The sequence below is a fragment of the Phoca vitulina genome, unplaced genomic scaffold (genome assembly GCF_004348235.1).
Source record: "Phoca vitulina isolate PV1807 unplaced genomic scaffold, GSC_HSeal_1.0 scaffold4, whole genome shotgun sequence".
Classification (NCBI taxonomy): Eukaryota; Metazoa; Chordata; class Mammalia; order Carnivora; family Phocidae; genus Phoca; species Phoca vitulina.
The window spans coordinates 72184134-72204546 of NW_022589707.1; the positions used below are offsets into that span (position 1 = coordinate 72184134).

Here is a 20413-nt window from a genome sequence, read left to right on the forward strand (position 1 = left end):
CTTATCATTTTGCAGATATGGATCTTTAACTTTCAGAAAAACTGTGGCCTATGTGTTATGGAGTTTTGTTTTTTTATTTTCTGGAAGGCAATATGTATTTATACAGCCACATGATCTTTACAATAACAGAAATTATAATATTAGCAGCTATCATTGAGTATTTCAAAGTCAAGCAACTACTAAGTACTTGAAACAACTAAGCTCATTTTATCTTACAGCAAATCAATGGGTTATAGGTATTTGACCTTCAATTGACAGAGTCAAAAACTAAGAAAAAAATCATTAAGTTGTTTAAGGTCATGCTGAAAAAATAAGTTGCAGAGTCATGATTCATTGAGTTTCTGAGTCTAATTCTTTTCAGTATACCAGGCCTCTTCCTGGTCATTCTATACGTGTGGCCTTACCAACATTTTTTCCCAATGAATCATTATTAGATTAGATAGTAAAATCCAAAGACCTTTATTATTTTAGGAAAAGCATTCAGCTTATGAATTTCTGAACTTCTGATACCAAACAAATAATTATTCCTGTTGTTTTCAAGAAATGCACATTATAATAATAATCAATTAAACATTTGTAGTAATATCAACCATTTATTGTGTGCCTGCTGCTATGAGAGCGGTATCATATGTAAGAGGTATTACAATCTAATATATTATATATTACTGTGTAACTATAATATGTAAGTATGTACTGTTAGAACCAAAATATTTTACACATTGAAAACAATTATTATTTCCCCCCTAGGAAAAAAATAGGTAGACAGAGGTAGATGAAAATCTAGAGATCAGGAGTTTGTAACATATCATATAATTTTTTTCCAGACATATTCTGTAATTATTAGAAGCTTTGACTATCATACTGAAGAATAGAAGAGCTAGCTGAAATTTCGAAAGATTATAATTTAATTTTAGACTACATACTTGTCAAGTAGTTCATAAGATTAAGAAAGCAATCATTGTATCATTTTTATTTTATAATAAGTGAAAATAAACATTTTGGGGCTGAATCTGTATACTGCCATTAAATTAAATATGTGTTACATTTATCATAGCATTTTGGTTGCCAATCTACATAGATAAATAATTAGATTATTTGAGGTAGAAATGGATAAGTATGTGAATGGATCCATGTATAGCTTAATTTAATTAATGTACTAAAATGAGTTTTGCTTAGAATATTTATCTTGCTAAATGTACATTATTTGCCTAAGATTTTTTTTTCAGGCTTTCAAGAAAAGCAAACCCAACTAAAGAAATTTTAGTCATTGTTTCTGAATAAAAATCATTAGCTGCCTATGAAAGTCACAAAGGGCTCCTTGTTGTCTTTGAATGACCACCATAAAATCTGGTCATCTCTATGCAAGAACATTCTAAGTAATTTTGCTCATGAATATAATTAATGAGAATAGTTTATAAAAGTGTATTTTAATATTTCATATGCAAAGACAACTCACAGTAGTAGCTAACTTCTAAAAAATATGATGCTCTTAATTGGTCAGTGAGGCAGACATGTGGACTGATTTCAGAGGAGTACTGGACCAGGCCCCCAAATTAATCCCAACACATGACATTCCATCATTAGATTAATTTCTCTCAGTAATAAAGAACTCTCTCAGGAAGCTATTAAAGTTTATGTATGCCTAAGATGGATCCCATTTTCAACTTTTCTGAGAAAAAAAATTCACTTGTATAGGAAGAATCACGAAGAGATCAAGGGAGGATCATTTGGTCTTGGCCTTATTTTGAGAAAGTAAGACCTCAAAATGTAGACTTCTGATGTGATCTTCAAGTACAAATCCTTGTGTATTCTTGTGTGTATTTAAAAGCATTAATTCTTCAGTGTCACCATTTAAAATATATCACAGATTTGTAAATTTATTGGGAATATTTCGTTGTTTTTTATGTATCCAGAGTATTAAAAAAATGGAAATAGTCTGGGCCTCTCCTAAGTGCCACTAAACCCTGCGTTTGTTGATTTAACCCTGCATATAAGGCGAGGCTGTGAGGGCTGGAAATTGTTCAGGTGGTAGGAAGGCCTAAAAAGCCTATTTTTGCCCAGAGTAAGCTATCTTCTCAAATGCTTGTTGTTTCTCTAAGTACCCAGTGTGAGGAACACTTAAAATAATTTTCACTGAAAAATCTAATGTTCTAGGAAGTTGAAAACCCCAGGATACATTTCAAAAGGCAAAATTGCTAAGATTTCACCTTTCACTTGGTGCTTAATTAACCATCTATAAATTATTATTTCTTGGAAACACCTTAAAGACTGATCCAGTCTTATCTGGTAAGAAATGTCACCCAGAAAAGACTAAAGGAATAACCCAGAGAGGGTCTTGCCAACTCTATAGTGAGTCGTTCCTGGCTTATAAATCAGGGCTTTGCAACAGAACATAACTCAGAAAGGCAAGGTGAAACCAGACAGCAAAGAGTTTGTACATGTAACACCTCTTCTCCAGGGAAAACTTGTCAGAGTAGATGTCTAAAGAATGAGACTGAATCATCAGAAAGATAAATAGGCACATACTGAGATACTCAGCAATGTGGAAAAGTCAATAAACATTATTATTTATTGCTTTGTAAGAAGTTACTCCAAAATTTATTTTAAAATAGTAAAAATAGAAAAGAAAGCAAAATGAACCTGTTTGCTTTTTCTGTCCAAGAATACATTTGTATTGGTAGTATAATCCAGCATGTTTTATCAATAAGCATAGTGATCATGTGATTCCATTTGTGTGTAATAAACTGATATCTCACCATCAGAGTCCTGATAGGTCCTGATTAATTTCCACATCTGTGAGGAGGATGATCTAATACCTGGTTCTCTGTTTCTTTACCTTCTAAAAGCTCATTTCCAGTGCTTATTAGTTCTCCTGCACATTGTCCATCCATACCTATAATTGCTTTCTGCCCTAAAGTTAACTGAAAATTATCTGACTTAGAAATCATACATATGACTATCATGTCAACTCTCTCAGTGCTTACTCACATAAAGTTGACCTTTGTTCTACTCTACTAGAATTTCTCCTTCATCTGTTTATCACTCCTTCTATCTCTGCCACTCTCAATCCAAGCCTTCATCAGCATAGCAGCCCTCTTGCCATTCCTCTAATGTTTCTCCCAGCTCTGGCAAGGAATTTGCCCTGCATGAATCCAAATATATACCTCCTCCTTTTCTGCATCTGGCCTATGGAGCATTTGCAGAGGAAGACACATATACAGGAATATGGAAATAAAAGTCAGAGCCCACTACTTCAATCAGACCCTTCCACTGTCAAAAAACCCCTACAAGATTTAACTACTCAGCTTCCTTTCTCACTTTCCACTCTGCTCAAAACCTGAGGAGCCCTTCCCTAATCATAGTAGATAAACATACTTCCTACATCACAGGGAAGGCACAAGCTTGCACAACCATCAGCCACCGAATGTACGATCATGTTACATCTTTTCAAGGTATCCTTGACTCTGCCCTCTTCCAGATCTTTCATGTGCAATCAGTCATAAAGTTCAGTTCATTTTATGTTGTAGACAGCTTCTAAAATCATTGCTACGTTCTGGTATTTATGCCCTTGTGGAGTCCCCTCTCCATGAACGTGGGCTACACTTAACAACTTGCTTCTAATGAATAGAATATGCAAAAAAAAAAAAAAAAAATGGGATGTCACTTCCAAGCTTAGGTTACAAAAGACTATGACTCGCAACTTGATTGCAGCCCTGTGAGAAATCCTGAGCGGAGGACACCACTAAGCCACGCCTGGGCTGCTGACCAACAGAATATGCTTGATAACAAACGTGGTTTTGAAGCCACTGAATTTTGAAAGGATTTGTTATGCAGAAATAGATCACTAGTCTACCATCTAAAATGCTTTGTTTAGCACATGATTCTGGAGACAGACTGCTGTAGTTCGAAACTTCTCGTTTCCTCCATTCACATTCTGTCTGCCACCTTCCAGCAGTGAGAACTTGAGGAAGCTGATTAACCTCGCTGTGCCTAAGTTTCCTCATTTATAAGGCGGCGACAATAGCATTTACCTTCTCAGATCATTTTAAATTGAAGTGAGTTAATAAAATGAAACCCCAAGAACAAAGCCTGAAATCCTTAGTATTCTCTGTAATATTAGTATCCCATAATGACCCTGCCGGGTTTCAAAGGTGTGCCTTTTTTTTTTTGACCGCTAAAACAGCTCGTTTTCCTACTTTTCTCTTCATTCTCATCTTATTCATTCTGCATTGAAGCCAGGTAGAGCTTTTCATATGTATGTTTCATTGGTCCGGTCATTTCTGTGCATTAGCTTTTCATTGAAATTATGTTGTATTTAGATATCATGAGTGTGGCTCACAGGGACTTGCCCACCTTTCTAGACCCATCTCATGCTATCCTCTCTCTTGCTCTCTTTGCTCCAAACCAGTTTAGTTTAAGGAATACCCCCCATTCTCCCCTGACTCTAGACCTGCATATGTGCAGTACCCTCTCTGACAGCTCACATTTCATAAGATATAGCACATTTATAATTAATAATTAATATTTTGCATGTAGTGCCTGTATTTCTCTCTCATGAGAGAGCGGCCATATGGCTCATGTTCATTACTCTTTTCCAAGGTCAAAAGCAATGATCGAATAATACAGTAGTAGCTGCTCAACAGATATTAGAGAATGAACGGTGTCCTGGACTAATGCAAAGACTTGGCTTTGGAAGTAAAAATGTAAGGAAAGATACAGGTAAGTGTTAGAAATAACATGGAACTGACAAAGCCTTTAAATGCATTTGAATTCTACAAGAGGTACATAGCAATAATTTTAATATATATTGTTCTTTAAAATACAAACCTTACATTATAAAGTATATGTTGTCTGTGAAAAACAAATTATTTCACAACAAATGTTTTTTGTGTAACAAAATATGGCTAGCTACACTTTGTCACATAAATATATACAAATATATGTGTATATACAAATATAATGAATATAAAAAGTAAAGAATTTTTTAAAAATAGTATTTCATGGATAAAAACCAGTAATCTTTCAATCATCATATCTAATGCTCTTGTCTTGACTTTATTTTTAGTAACTTCTCTGTAATGTCCCAAACTGTTCTTCTTTCTCCCCTTTCAGACATTGAATTTTTCTACATCCATCCCTTTCTCTGTAATCATACTTCTGTTTTTCTTCTCTTCTAACTCTAAATACTCCATATGGTTTTGATTTTTGCCATCTTCCCCTCCACCCTAAGAACTTAGGGGAGTGTCTTTCTCATGGGAACACATCAAAAATATTGCATAATTAAATATATTATGGACACCTTTACATTGAAACTCCATAGTGGGATTGTCAAAGGAGCCAAAAGACTTGTAGATCATCCTTAGACTTGAAGTATCATGACATAAAGAGCCTGGAACCTAGTAACCGTAGCTTCACAAAGGTATTATCTTAGTATATTTGGGAAACAAACTAGACTGGAAGTCAGAGACCAAGGTTATGGTTTTGGAGGGAAGAAATTGTCTACAACAGAAACCAGAATTTATGCATTTGACTTTCAGCTCTTTTATACTATTTGTAATAGTAAACTTCTGCCGAAACTATCTGTTATGGTGTCGTGTCTGTACTTAGGCTCTCCTTGCCTACATAATGGAGTCCAAACGTGACATTCAAGGCCCTCCATGGTCTGATACATCACTCTATAGCTTCACCTCCAGATACTGTTTCTCCCTGCATATGTTTTGGAAGTGTTTATGCATGTCCCGTTATGCATATATATATATATATATATATGCTTTAATACTATGTGCTAGGCTTTGTAGGTATAGCCATGTTTTTATGCTCTTCACATGGATTCTGCTGCCAATAGATTGTTCCTCCTAGCATTTTTATTTTTTATTTATTTTTAACTAGGTTCCAAGCCCAGTGTGGGGCTTGAACTCATGACACCAAGATCAGGAGTCATGCTCTACCAACTGAGCCAGCCAGGTGCCCCTCCTTCTTAGCATCTAGAAACACTAACACAAGGTGTCTCCTCAGAGGCCACTCTATATATAGAGAGAGTTGTATGAGATACAAAGTGCTCTCTCTACACTCTCTAAGAACCACATGTAAGCTTTTATTATAAAATTTATCATGTCAAATCACAGTGCTTGGTGAAATGTCTCTATTATTTTTCTAAGTTCTGAAAGCTGCTTAAAGACATAAATGACACCAGGATCATTCATCCTCACGTTACCATGGCATAGCACAGAACATGGCACCTAATACAGAATTAGTAACTGTTTGTTGGATAGATGGGCAGAGGGCCAAAAAACAGAATTCAGCAATCCCAAATAATCAAAGTATACACTTCATGTTAGACTCCTCCAAAACAACTCCTGCTTATTTCATAAAATAATAGTAATTTCTTGAATACATTTTCTAGAAATTTAGGAAATACACACACTGCTTAGATAATGAAGATTGATAGTTTGAAAAATATCAGATGAGTATCAAGTTTCAAGAAAACTGAAAATAAATTTCAGATTGATAACTAATTTTGTTTGTTTACTTTCTTCTCATTTTTATAAAGATTTGCTTCCTCCAAACTTTTAAATATATTATTGATCTGATGTATCAGATATGAGCATACTTTGTTAACACATGTTCATTATTTATCATATTTGCTAAGGTAGAAATCTTCATTGTAGATAAATTTTTTAAATATTTTGAATTTGGGAGCACCTGGGTAGCTCAGTTGGTTAAGCATCTGCCTTTGACCCAGGTCATGATCCCGGGGTCCTGGGATCAAGCCCTGCTCAGTGTAAGTCTCCTTGTCTGTCCCTCTCCCTTTACCCTTCACCCCAGCCCCGCTCATGCTCGCTCTCTCTCACTCAAATAAATAAATAAAATCTTTAAAAATAGATAAAATAAAGTATTTTGAATTTTAAATAAATAACAGTGTACTTAATCCTGAGCATTGGCATGAGGCAAACATGGAGTTAAGTCCCAGCTCAGCCACTTATTAGTGCTGCAAGTTTGGCCAAATTATATACTGTGTCTAGTTATAAGTATCTGAAACCTGGAATTAATAATAGTTTCTATCTAAGAAAGATGTGTCAGAAATTTAATAAATATATACTTATGATTTAATATATTGGAAGAATATGTTAGTGTAAGGGAAATATGAATTGACGTGTATAAAAATGCAGTGCAGGAAAGAATAGCGAAGCCGCAAGCGATTTTGCTACTGTGCACTTTGGGAGACGATAATGAGAAGAAAGAATAGACAAGATGGGAAGGTGAGTCTTTACTAGATCTTTAAAATCCAGGCAAGATGATTTGGGTGACCTATAATCATCATTAGAGGCCTTGGCAGGAGAGAAAAAGGATTCACACATTAACGTGGTCTCTCAAAGGTAGTTTGGAGTAAGTAAACGCCTTAGAAAAAGGTTTTCATTGCCCCTTTATGGAATGGTAAAACTGTAGATAGATAAAGTCTGAAAATGTAAAAACCTGCGTATATATGCAGATGATTCTAGAAAAGAACGAGCACCTCTTAGTGACCGAGTAGTAGTAAACAGATTGCTAAAGAGAACACTAGTTGCTGTGTAGAGGAGAGGGGTTTATCCACTTCAAACCTACCCTTATGATATAAATATCAAGAATGACAGATGAATACCCCAAAGGCAGTGTACAATCAGTCCTGACTTTCTTGTGGTCCTAGATCGGTCATTTGACCATAGTAAGTTTCAGATAAAACTTACACTAAAACACTCGTCTGAGGAGATTTGTGACAATATGAATATCCTTCTCAAACTCTATATATAGTGTGTGGTAGTTGAATAAGGCAGTTGTCAGTCTGGCGGGCGGCGGGGGAAGCCCTACATATTATGACCATTATACCAAACTATATCAAAGGACCATATGAACAAAATAGACTTTGTTCACTGAAATACAGCCATCTGATTTAATGTTAGAAAAGAAAAAAAAAAAAGGGAGGGAGGGAGGGAAGGTGGGAAAGGAGGAGGGAAGAAGGGAGAGGAGAGAGGACAAATACATATACATACAAACATGCATGCCCTAAAAAGCTTTTAAGAGGGCTTTGAAAAAGACTTTATAGACAGATCTTAGGCAAGAAAAGGAATTAATCTCTTTGGGACATTGCAGAAAATACAAGGCAGTAAGTGTTGCACAGACTGACATCTCTAATACTTCTATCCAGTGAGGTAGAAACTAGTTTTCTGCATGGCTGCTCAGCCCAAGAGCAATGACTTTCAGCAAGAAAACAAAACAAACTGGGACAAGAGGTGCATTAAGGAGAAGCTTAAAGATTGCTGATGAAATATTGAGGGCCATTTTCACAGTATGAGTGGAGATCATTTTTGTCCGTACTACTAGATTGAGAAATAACTTGTAGGTGTACGACTTTAAATAGGTTCTGTTACTTTGTTTTTATTCTCCTGTTAATACAGTCCTGTAGTTGAGTTTCTCCTTTTCTTTTTCTTGTTATTAGAATATTACAACAATTAGGAGAAAACTACTTTTAAAAGACAATTTCATTTACATTTACAAATGGTAAATTCTCTCCCGTGGCAGTGGAGATTCAACTATTTGTTGATAAGGATGCCTATAAGCTTTCTATAATTCAATGATATTCTCATAGCAATAATGATCCTGCCTATTTAGAGTTTTGATTCATCGAAGTAGTTGTTAAACTATTCCACAGTACCCCAGTTGAAGAAATTTGATGGCTTTATTTTGTATGTGCCAAGCCTTGTGCCCTGTTGCAATGCCTAATGGATTTTATTTTATTTTTTAAAGATTTATTTATTTATTTGAGAGAGCGAGAATGAGAGAGAGAGAGAGTACATGAGGGGGGGGAGGGTTAGAGGGAGAAGCAGGCTCCTCGCTGAGCAGGGAGCCCGATGCGGGACTCGATCCAGGGACTCCAGGATCATGACCTGAGCCGAAGGCAGTCGCTTAACCAACTGAGCCACCCAGGCGCCCCGCCTAATGGATTTTAAATGTTTTATCAGGTTTTTTTTTATTATGTTAATCACCATGCATTACATCATTAGTTTTTGATGTAGTGTTCCATGTTTCATTGTTTGCGTATAATACCCAGTGCTCCATGCAGAACGTGCCCTCTTTAATACCCATCACCGGGCTAACCCATCCCCCCACCCCCCTCCCCTCTAGAACCCTCAGTTTGTTTTTCAGAGTCCATAGTCTCTCATGGTTCGTCTCCAGGGGGGGAAATTGGAGGGGGAGACGAACCATGTTTTATCAGTTTTTAAATATTTTCCCATGAGTGGTATTACTTATAATTTTATTTTTCACAAGTTACTCCTCTGTTAGCTTTTATTTTTCTTGTACATCTTCAAGAAGTTGAAATTCTTGAGCCTTTGCATGAAACATTTTGTATGTTTTAGTGTTCCCTGGGGGTGGGGTGGGGTAGAGGGATTGTTGGCCTATTTGCGGGATGCTTTATTAATGAGATAATGCATAGGACAGAATGTTGAATATTTTTATATTCAACTATTTTGTCTCATAACTGGAAACTGGTTGATATTGGGGGAGGGGAGACCCCTTGAAGGAATTAATGTTTTCATTGACATTTCAGAGTGAAACCCTGCTTCCAGTCAATTTATAAGGAAGGATGTGTAAACTCCTATTTCCTAACTTGTAGCCTTCTGTTTGCCTTAGAGCTTCATCCTCATCCTCTACCCCAACGTCCCAAAGTTAAAGGAATATGCTAGCTTATCCTCATGTATTTTAAAAAGATATCTTGTTTGCAGGGGAAAAAAACCTAGACATTTCAAATGCCTTCCTGATGCTTAAAGAGCATAGCTCTTTATAGATGATGTTTATACCATAAGAACAATGAATGGCCAGGAACAGGCAGAAGCAAATAAAGTCAGAAAGCAGAGTAGTTTGTATAAATATTATTCTTATCAAGGCAAGGACTTACCCTCACATTCACAGTATTTCCAGGCCTGGATGAAGAGAATTCAGATAGAGTGGGACAAATGATCCCAAGAGCAGTTTGTAATCTCCATTTCTGTAGATTATACTACATAATTAAAGAGCAGGTACCACCTCATACTCATTATTACAATCCCAGTATTTAGTACAGTGCGACGTATGGTATTGTCTCTTTTTCCAAAACATGTGCTTGACTTTTTTTTTAAATTTACACCAAGCTGTTAGAAAGGTGTTTCTGTTTTTTGTTGTTCTTTTTTCTTAAACTATTTTCTAAGAAGGCAAGAATTTCCTGATTTTGAAATTGAGCTAAGCTATCCAGGTTATCTCTCTTAGTGATTGTGGTATTTAATTTCTTACACTAAATAATTGTCCTGTTTTCTTTGGGTTATAATCTCTTTTTTAATTACATCATTGATTCTCCTTTTGAATTTACAGTAACAGGGAACTTTTTATTTTTATTTTTTTAAAGATTTTATTGATTTATTTGAGAGAGAGAGAGAAAGCATGAGCCGGGGGCAGGGGGTAAAGGGTGAAACAGACTTCCCACCGAGCGGAGAGCCCGATGTGGAACTTGATCCCAGGACCCCAGAATCATGACCTGAGCTGCAGACACTTAACTGACTGAGTCACCCAGGCGCCCAACAGGCAACGTTTTAAAAAGGACTACCATTACATGATTTTTCAGTTAGCTTAGCAACTGAATAAGGCAGTTGCCAGTCTGGGGGAGGGGAGAAGCCCTGCATATTATGACCATTATACCAAACTATATCAAAGGACCATATGAACAAAATAGCCTTCTGACTTATCCCTAGTTCCTGAAGCTGTGGAAATTTCCCAAGTTTCTTATGGGATAGAAAGATTAATTTTCTGCCCTGAGTTGACTAATTCTCATAGTTGTAGGCACCTGTTTTTTTTTCCTCCCTGTTCCTTAATAAAAGTGTTTTTAAAAACCTGATTTATTATCTGTTTAATATTACTTCATATTAATCCAGGAGGTAAGAATTATTTTCTCAAAGAGATTAATTTTAGGATCATAAAATGTTTAACAAAGCAAACTAATCTAATACATTTCTATGCTTACTGCTTGACTCAGATTGCTACCACAGCCTAGAATGTCTCTTCTTTCGCTTTTTATCCCAAGAGTTCTCTTACTCAAGGCACCATTCAAATCCCTGTTCCTCGAAGAAGCTTGCCTTTTCTATTCAGACTAAGGCACTATGATATAGAAATACTAGCATTCTCTTTATCAGTTGATATATTAAATAACAAGAGATCAGTGATCTCTTTCTGAGACATCCTCTTGTATATTCTGCTCCACCAGTGTTTTTTGTTTGTTTGTTTTCTCAACCTGTAACTGTTTTCTTTCCCTCTGAGACATGTGACAGTGCTGAGTGACATTTTTGATTGACATGACTGGGGGAGGATGTGCTGATGTTATCTAGTGGGTAGAGGCCAAATTTACTAATAAACCCTGCATGGCAGAAAACAGCCCCCCCCTCCCCCCGACATAAAGTCATGTGGTCAAAAATATCATTAGTGCCAAGATCTGCATGCAGATCTGACAAATTATTTGCCCGCTTTCTATACTCGTGGCCAAAACTATGTTGGTGCTTGTGTCGTGGGGCAACATGAAATGCTTTGCTGAAACCCTGAGAGATTGTATCTGTCGTTTATGAGTTATCCACATTCTCTGCCACATTATCATTGAAGGAAATTAAACTGGGTTGTCACAATTTTGTCTTTGACAAAGCCACACTGATTGCTACCCAATACCCTGCATTACAAGTCATTGCTAATGCTGGCACATTTACAGTTTCATGGTTTGTCCTGGGATTTCACACGATATTGGAGTTAATTTGACCAGTATGTAATAACCAGGATTGCCTTTTCCATCTGTAAAAAAAAAAAAGAAAGAAAAAGAAAATGGATGGAGATTTTAATATAGATACAGCTTTCAAGGTGTTTATATGTGTATATATATATATATATATATATATATGAATATGTATTCACACACACACACAAATTTCATTTGCTCTTCCATTTTTCCTCTTTCTGTTTGCATAGAACACTCGCTGGATGTGTTTCCTTCTCACAGGTATTAATGCATCACCAGGCCAAAGTGAAACCAGACAATCCTTGGTGTTTCTCGGAAAATGTACGTTTCATACTGTTCCCTCCACATACAGATTATTCTCCTGTTTAAGTCCCATACTTTCTTCAAGACCCAGGCTTTCTGAAAATCTTTAAAACAATAAATAAGGGGCACATGGGTGGCTCAGTTGGTTAAGCCTCCGACTTCACCTCGGCTCAGAACATGATCTCAGGGTTGGGGGATCGTGCCCTGCATAGGGCTCTGTGCTCAGGGCAAAGTCTGCGTTTCCCGCTCCCTCTGCTCCTCCCCCCCCCCCCCCCCCCCCCCCCCCCCCGCGTGCTCTCTCTCTCTCTGAATATCTCTCTCAAATAAATAAATAAATAAATATATAAAAAAGACCCAGACTTTCTGTTATTGTTTAATCCATCTTTCCTTCCCCAGTCTTAAGGTAAGCCCTTTTTATTCTGGGTCCCAATACACTCTGTTCATATGCTCTTCTAATTTACCAGCTGACTTGTTATATAGATGATCTTTTAAGAGGTTGTGCTTTCTCTAGAAAATTATATTTATCTGTATCAAAATAACTTATCAATAAATCTATGTGGAATTATACTGTTTAGAAGTGAATCCACATCCCCATTATCTGAAAGTAAAGGGTCTTTATAAGAACTTTTCCTGCTTAACTGAAAGAATAAGCTTAAAAACTCAAGGTATTATCATGATGAAAATTGATTTTCAATTTTCGACATTTATGAAATAAAAATACGTTCCTTTGTCTCTCTAGTGGTACCGTGGTTTAGAAGTGTATCTCTGATATTGACAACAAGAGCTGCTTAGCAAAAAACAAATGGTTTCTTCACACAGCATCCTAAAAGATATTCCTGATTTACAAGTTCTTTGAGAATAAGGTTTAATTGAGCTTGTTTTATCTCATCCCTCTTAGTTCTGTGCCTTTAGTAACTAGAACAATGCATTTTAGAATTAGACTTAGCAACTACTGAAATAAATTAGTAAGTTGAATTTTGCCATATTTATTATTTATAGCAATCAATGAATAATTTTGGTCTAGCATCTATTCTTAGTTCAGCTTTTTGAAAAAAATAGGTTTCCTCCTTTACTTATCTTTAGATTGAGCCTAATTATTTTGACAAAGACATAATGCACATGCATGTCTTTAAAGACTTTGGGATAGTGTGTCCATATACCTTAGCTATTTTTACTAATAGCCCTGACACCTCAGAAAGAGAAAAATTCCTTTCCTTTGCTATATAAGATGCATGTTATAAATGGACTCTCCTGAGAAAAATGTTGTTTAAAATAACTTTGGACTGAAAACTTATCTTGGAGTTTATTTGCCTCTGATCACAATTACTTCCTAGGTATTGCAATTGAAATTAGTGATTCTTCTAGTCCCTCTTTAACCTCCGTTCTGTTGTTAGGACTTACTGTTCCTTTCCCTTGCCTCACTTTGCACAGCTATTTTAAAATATTTTAAATTTATATATGCAATACAATATTTTTTTTTAGATTAAGGGCACCGGATTTGTCTAAAAACAACTTTTGCCAAGCTAGTCATCAAGGAAAATCTTATTAAATACCAAGACTTTTCTAGATTTTTGTCATCATCTCTAATCATGGCCTCCAACTACATCTTCGTTAATCATGATAAGCTTTCTTTTTTACATCTCTTGATTTTTTTTCTAAGCAATTATATTGTTTTGTTTTGATTCTCTGTTTTGGGATTCTTTACTCTTGTTTTACAACATATTGATTGAATTAGAATTAAATAACCAGGTTAGAAATTATTTATGGTCTTGAAAGTCAGTTCTTTTTAAATTGTAAGTTGGCCAGACATCATTTCAAATTCTCTATTATATTTCCATCTGCCCTTGGGGATAATAACTAATCTAGACTCTTTACTCGTTTTAACTCATTTATTCCTTAGACAAACCAATAATATTGAAATATTGAATACTAACCTCCTTTTCCATATAAGAAAACTGAGGCTCAGGGAGTTGAAGCAACCTGCTACTAGTCTCACAGCTAGTAAAAGAGCAGAGCTGGGATTGAAACTCTGAGTGTCTGCCCTGAGAGACAAGCTTTCAGTCACTGTGCTCCACTTCCTCTCAGTCAGGAGGAGTATGGCTGAGACCTTGACAAGTCTCCAACTTTGTGACTATTTATATAGTCAGAGTTAAAGCAATTTTGTTACCAAGCAGAGAACAGCAAAGCTACTTAGGTTTGTGGAGACTGAGTGGTGAGCTACGCTAACTTAGTGAGTATCTACCTGCTTCCAACCAGCTTTGTCTCTCTTGCTTCCATGACTCACATCCGTGGCACACAAAATATTAATAAACACAAGTCATGGATGGTTAAATATTTGCAACCCTGGATGATAATTAGAAATCCCCAATACCTAGAATGCTTCTTTAGCCTATGACTTTATAAAAAGAAAAAAAAAGAAAAAATTGAGTTCGACTAAGCCTCTTCTCTCAAGTAAAAATTATAAACTATGAAAGGTAAATTAGGAAAAAAATTATGTGTATGAGCAGTGAATAATAACTTATACAGTTCCTCATAATTTTATTTTTCCTAAGATTGCATATATACTCTCATTCCACTCAATGAATTCTGAGGAATTCAGTTCTTGATTCTAAAACTTTAAAAATAATTGCAAGTTATGTTACCCATTTATCATTCTTTCATTAACAAATATGTGCACCCATTTCATAATCAGAAGCCATATCCTGGGGCACCTGGGTGTCTTGGTTAAGCAGCTGCCTTCAGCTCAGGCCATGATCCCGGGGTCCTGGGATTGAGCCCCACATCGGGCTCCCTGCTCAGTGGGGGGTCTGCTTCTCTCTCTCCCTCTGTGTGCTCACTCTCTGTCTCTCAGATAAATAAATCTTAAAAAAAAGAAGCCATATCCTAACGATCAAGGTTTATGCTCATTTCTGAAATTTAAAATATTTGGATGCAAATTCACAATGAATAAATCTTATGAGTCGGTGAAATATGGTAGAGTGATTCTGAAATTGTGGCTTGTTCCTCCTCACAGAAAAATCTCAAGAAATATGGGGAATTGGAGTGCCAAAAGCAGCTGTTTGGCATGTTATTTATTCCCTCTCTCTCACTTTCAATTCTTTTCATTTATTTAATTAAGTCAAAGGGTTGTTATGAAGATCAAATTGGACAACTCTGTAAAATATTTATTATGTATTGTTGTATGCATCTGTTAATTTAAATAAAGGGAGCAGAAAAATTATAACACAAGGCAGATAAAGACACCAAGGAAATGAATTTGGAAGTAATAAAAAAACTGAAAACAGAGGGTCTTAGACAAATATGATCTAATTAATTAGAAATAAGCCTCACATACCTTCTATTGTTTTTCTGCTTTTAATATTTAGTAACTGGGAAAAGGGGAGAATTAAGGTCTTTGGATTATTAGTAAGAAAAGGAGAAAAAGGCATTTTGTAAAGAATATGCAGAAGACCTGAAAGTTGTGAATATGCTATTAAATGTTTGGGTAATTTTGTTTATATCAGTTGATTTTTGTTTATTTGTTTCAAGTTTTTTTTAAAAAATTCCAGTTAACATAGAGTGCAATATTAGTTTCAGGAGTAGAATTTAGTGATTCATCACTTACATAAAACACTGTGCTCATCACAACAAGTACCCTCCTTAATACCCATCACCCACTTAGCCCATCCCCCACCCATTTCCCCTCCAACAACCCTTAGTTTGTTCTCTATAGCTACAGTCTTTTTCCTGGTTTGCCTCTCTCTTTTTTTCCCTTATGTTCATCTGTTTTGTTTCTTAAATTCCACGTGTGAGTGAAATCATTTGTTATTTGCCTTTCTTTGACTGACTTATTTCACTTAGTGTAATACACTCAAGCTCTATTCATGTCTTTGCAAATGGCAAGATTTCATTCTTTTTGATGACTGAGTAATATTTCATTGTATATATACACCACAGCTTGTTTTTCCATTCGTCAGTCAGTGGACATTTGGGCTCTTCCCATAATTTGGCTATTGTTGATAGTGCTGCTATGAACATTGGGGTGCATGTGCCCCTTCGAATCAGTATTTTTGTATCCTTTGGATAAATACCTAATGATGCAATTGCTGGGTCATAGGGTAATTCTATTTTTCACTTTGGGGGAACCTCCATACTATTTTCTAGAGTAGCTGCACCAGTTTGCATTCCCACCAACAATGGAAGAGGTTCTCCTTTCTCCGTGTCCTCGCCAGAATCTGTTGTTTCCTGTCTTGTTAATTTTAGCCATTCTGACAGGTGTGAGGTGATAGCTATCTCATCATAGTTTTGATTTGTATTTCCCTGGTGATGAGTAATGCTGAGCAGCTTTTCATGTGCCTCTTAGCCATTTGGATGTCTTCTTTGAAAAAATGTCTATTCGTGTCTTCTGCCCGTTTCTTAACTGGATTATTTGTTTTTAATTGAGTTTGTCTTTTTTTTTTTTTTAAAGATTTTATTTATTTATTTGAGACAGAGAATGAGAGAGAGAGAGAGAGCACATGAGAGGGGGGAGGGTCAGAGGGAGAAGCAGGCTCCCCGCCGAGCAGGGAGCCCGATGCGGGACTCAATCCAGGGACTCCAGGATCATGACCTGAGCCGAAGGCACTCGCTTAACCAACTGAGCCACCCAGGCGCCCGAATTGAGTTTGTCTTTAATTGTTGAGTTTGATAAGTTATTTATAGATTTTGGATGCTAACCCTTTATCAGATAAGTCATTTGCAAATATCTTCTCCCATTCCAAAGGTTGCCTTTTAGCTTTGCTGATTGTTTTCTTTGCTGTGCAGAAGTTTTTTTATCTTGATGAAGTCCCAGTAGTTCATTTTTGCTTTGTTTGCCTTATCTCAGGAGATACGTCTAGTAAGAAGTTGCTGATGTCAAAGAGGTCACTTGCCCATGTTCTCCTCCAGGATTTTGATGGTTTCCTGTCTCACATTTAGGTCTCTCATCCATTTTGAATTTATTTCTGTATATGATGTAAAAAAGTGGTCCAGTTTCATTCTTTTGCATGTTGCTGTCCAGTTTTCCCAACACCATTTGTTGAAGAGACTGTCTTTTTTCCATTAGATATTCTTTATTGCTTTGTTGAAGATTAGTTGACCAGATAGTTGTGAGTCCATTTCTGGGTTCTCTATTCTGTTCCACTGATCTATATGTCTTTTTTTTTTTTTTTTTTTTTTTTTTGCCAGTACCATACTGTGTTGGTCACTACAGCTTTGTAATATACCTTGAAGTCCAGAACTGTGATGCTGCAGCTTTGCTTTTCTTTTTCAAGATTACTTTGGCTCTTCAGGATCTTTTGTGGTTCCATACAAATTTTAGGATTGTTTGTTCTAACTCTGTGAAAGATGCTGGTGGTATTTTAATAGGGATTGCATAAAATGTGTACAATGCTATGGGTAGTGTAGACATTTTAACAATATTTGTTCTTCCAATCCATGAGCATGAAATGTTTTTCTATTTCTTTGTGTCCTCTTAACTTTCTTTCTTTCATAAGTGTTCTATAGTTTTCAGAGTACAGATCTTTTACCTCTTTGGTTGGGTTTATTCCTAGGTATCTATTATTTCCATGTTTTTATTTAAATTCTAGTGAATTAACATATATGGTAAAATTGGTTTCAGGTGTAGAATTTAGTGATTCATCACTTACATATAACACCCAGTGCTCCTCACAACAAGTGCCTTCCTTAATACCCATCACCCATTTTGCCTACCCCCCACCACTTCCCTCCATTAACCCATGGTTTGTTCCTAGGTATCTTATAGTTTTTGGTGCAATTGTAAAATGGGATCAATTCCTTGGTTTCTTTTTCTCCTGCTTCATTATTGGTATATAGAAATGCAACAGATTTCTGTACATTGATTTTTATCCTGCAGCTTTACTGAATTTGTGTATCCGTTCTAGCAATTTTTTGGTGGAGTCTTTCAGGTTTTCTACATAGAGTGTCATGTCATCTGCAAATAGTGAAAGTTTGACTTCTTCCTTACCAATTTGGATGCCTTTTAATCCTGAGGTTAGGACTTCCAGTACTTTGTTAAATAGTAATGGTCAGAGTGGACATCCTTGTTCTGTTCCTGACCATAGAGGAAAAGCTCTCAGTTTTTCCCCATTGAGGATGATATTAACTGTGAGTCTCTAATATATGGCCTTTATGATGTTGAGGTGTGTTCCCTCCATCCCTACTTTCTTGAGGGTTTTTATCAAGAATGGATGCTGTACTTTGTCAAACACTTTTTCTGCATCAATTGAGAAGATCATATGATTCTCATCCTTTCTTTTATTAATATGGTGTATCATGTCAATTGATTTGTGAATATTGAGCCACCCTTGCAGCCCAGGAATAAATCCCACTTGATCATGGTGAATGATTCTTTTCATGTACTGTCAGATTAATATAGCTAGTATTCTGTTGAGAATTTTTGTATCTATGTGCATCAGGGATATGAGCCTGTAATTCTCCATTTTAGTGGGGTCTTTGTCTGATTTTGGAATCAAGGTAATTCTGGTCTCAGAGAATGAGTTTGGAAGTTTTCCTTCCATTTCTATTTTTTGGAACAGTTTGAGAAGAATAGGTATTAACTCTTCTTAAAATGTTTGGCAGAATTCCCCTGAGAAGCCATCTGGCCCTGAACTTTTGTTTGTCAGGAGATTTTTGATTATTGGTTCAATTTCTTCGCTGGTTGTGGATCTGTTCAAATTTTCTATTCCTGTTTCAGTTTTTCCAGTTTATATGTTTCTAGGAATTTATCCATTTCTTCCAGCTTGCCTAATTTGTCAGCATATAATTGCTCATAATAATCTCATATTTGTTTGTATTTCTCTGTTGTTGGTTGTAATCTCTCCTCTCTCCTTTGTGATTCTATTTATTTGGGTCCTTTTCCTTTTCTTTTTGCCAAGAGTGGCTAGAGGTTTGTCAATTTTATTAATTCTTTCAAAGAACCAGCTCCTGGCTTCATTGACCTGTTCTACTGGGTTTTTTTGTTTGTTTGTGTATCATTTATTTCTGCCCTAATCTTTATTATTTCCCTCCTGATGGTAGCTTTAGGCTTCATTTGTTGTTCCTCTTCTAGCTCTTTTAGGTGTAAGGTTAGGTTGTGTATTTGAGATTTTTCTTGCTTCTTGAAGTAGGTTTGTATTCTTACATATTTCCCTCTTAGGACTGCTTTTACTGCATCCCAAAGGTTTTGGACTGTCATGTTTTCATTATTATTATTTCCATGTATTTTTTAATTTCTTTTTAATTTCCTGGTTGGCCCATTCATTCTTTAGTAGGATGTTCTTTAACCTCTATGTATTTGTAGTCTTTCCAAATATTTTCTTGTGCTTGACTTCAAGTTTCATAACATTGTGGTTGGAAAATATGCATGGTATGATCTCATTCTTTTTGTACTTGTTGAGGCCTGATTTGTGACCCTATTATGATCTATTCTGGAGAATGTTCTATGTGCACTCAAAAAGAATATATATTCTGTTATAGGATGAAATGTCCTGAATATATCTGTTAAGTCCATCTGGTTCAGTGTGTCATTCAAATCCATTGTTTCCTTGTTGATTTTCTGCTTAGATGATCTATCCACTGATGTAAGTGGGGTGTTAAAGTCTCCTACTATTATTGTATTATTATAAATTAGTTCCTTTATGTTTGTTATTAATTGTTTTATGCACTTGAGTGCTCCCAAGTTGGGGGCATAAATATTTACAATTGTTAGATCTTCTTGTTGGATAGACTCCTTTGTTCTGATATAGTGTCCTTCTTCATCTCTTGTTACAGTCTTTATTATTTTATATATTTTTTAAAGATTTTATTTATTTATTTGAGAGGGGGATGAGGAGAGACAAGCAGACTCCATGCGGAGTGCAGAGCCCAGTGTGGGGCTGGATCCCATAACCCTGAGAGCCAAAACCAAGAGTCAGATGCTTAAGTGACTGAGCCACCCGGTGCCCCTACAGTCTTTAGTTTCTCATAACTTTACCTTTTATATCACTTACTCATTCCTCTGATTCTTCCATCCTTGTGGTCATTACATCCAGTCTATTTCGAATCTCAGCTATTGCATTTTCTACTTTGGTCTGACTATTTTTTAGGTCTTTTGTCTCTGTGGTAAGGGACTCCCTGGTATCTTCTATGCTTTTCTCAAGTCCAGCTAGTATCTTTATGACTGTTGTTTTAAATTCTAGATCAGGAAGTTTACTTGTGTCTCTTTCAGTTAGATCCCTGACCATGACCCTTTTCTTGTTCTTTCTTTTGGGATGAATTCCTCCATCTTGGCATTTTGTCTAGGTCTCTGTCTTCTTTGTGTTAGGAAATCCTGTGTTTACATCAGTTTATTGA

At 36.1% G+C, this 20413-nt stretch overlaps 1 protein-coding gene across 3 annotated transcripts in view; it reads left to right on the forward strand.

Moving 5' to 3' along the window:
• Nucleotides 1–20413, forward strand: part of PCLO (piccolo presynaptic cytomatrix protein) — a 395644-nt gene that overhangs the window by 224297 nt on the left and 150934 nt on the right. The window lies entirely within an intron of this gene.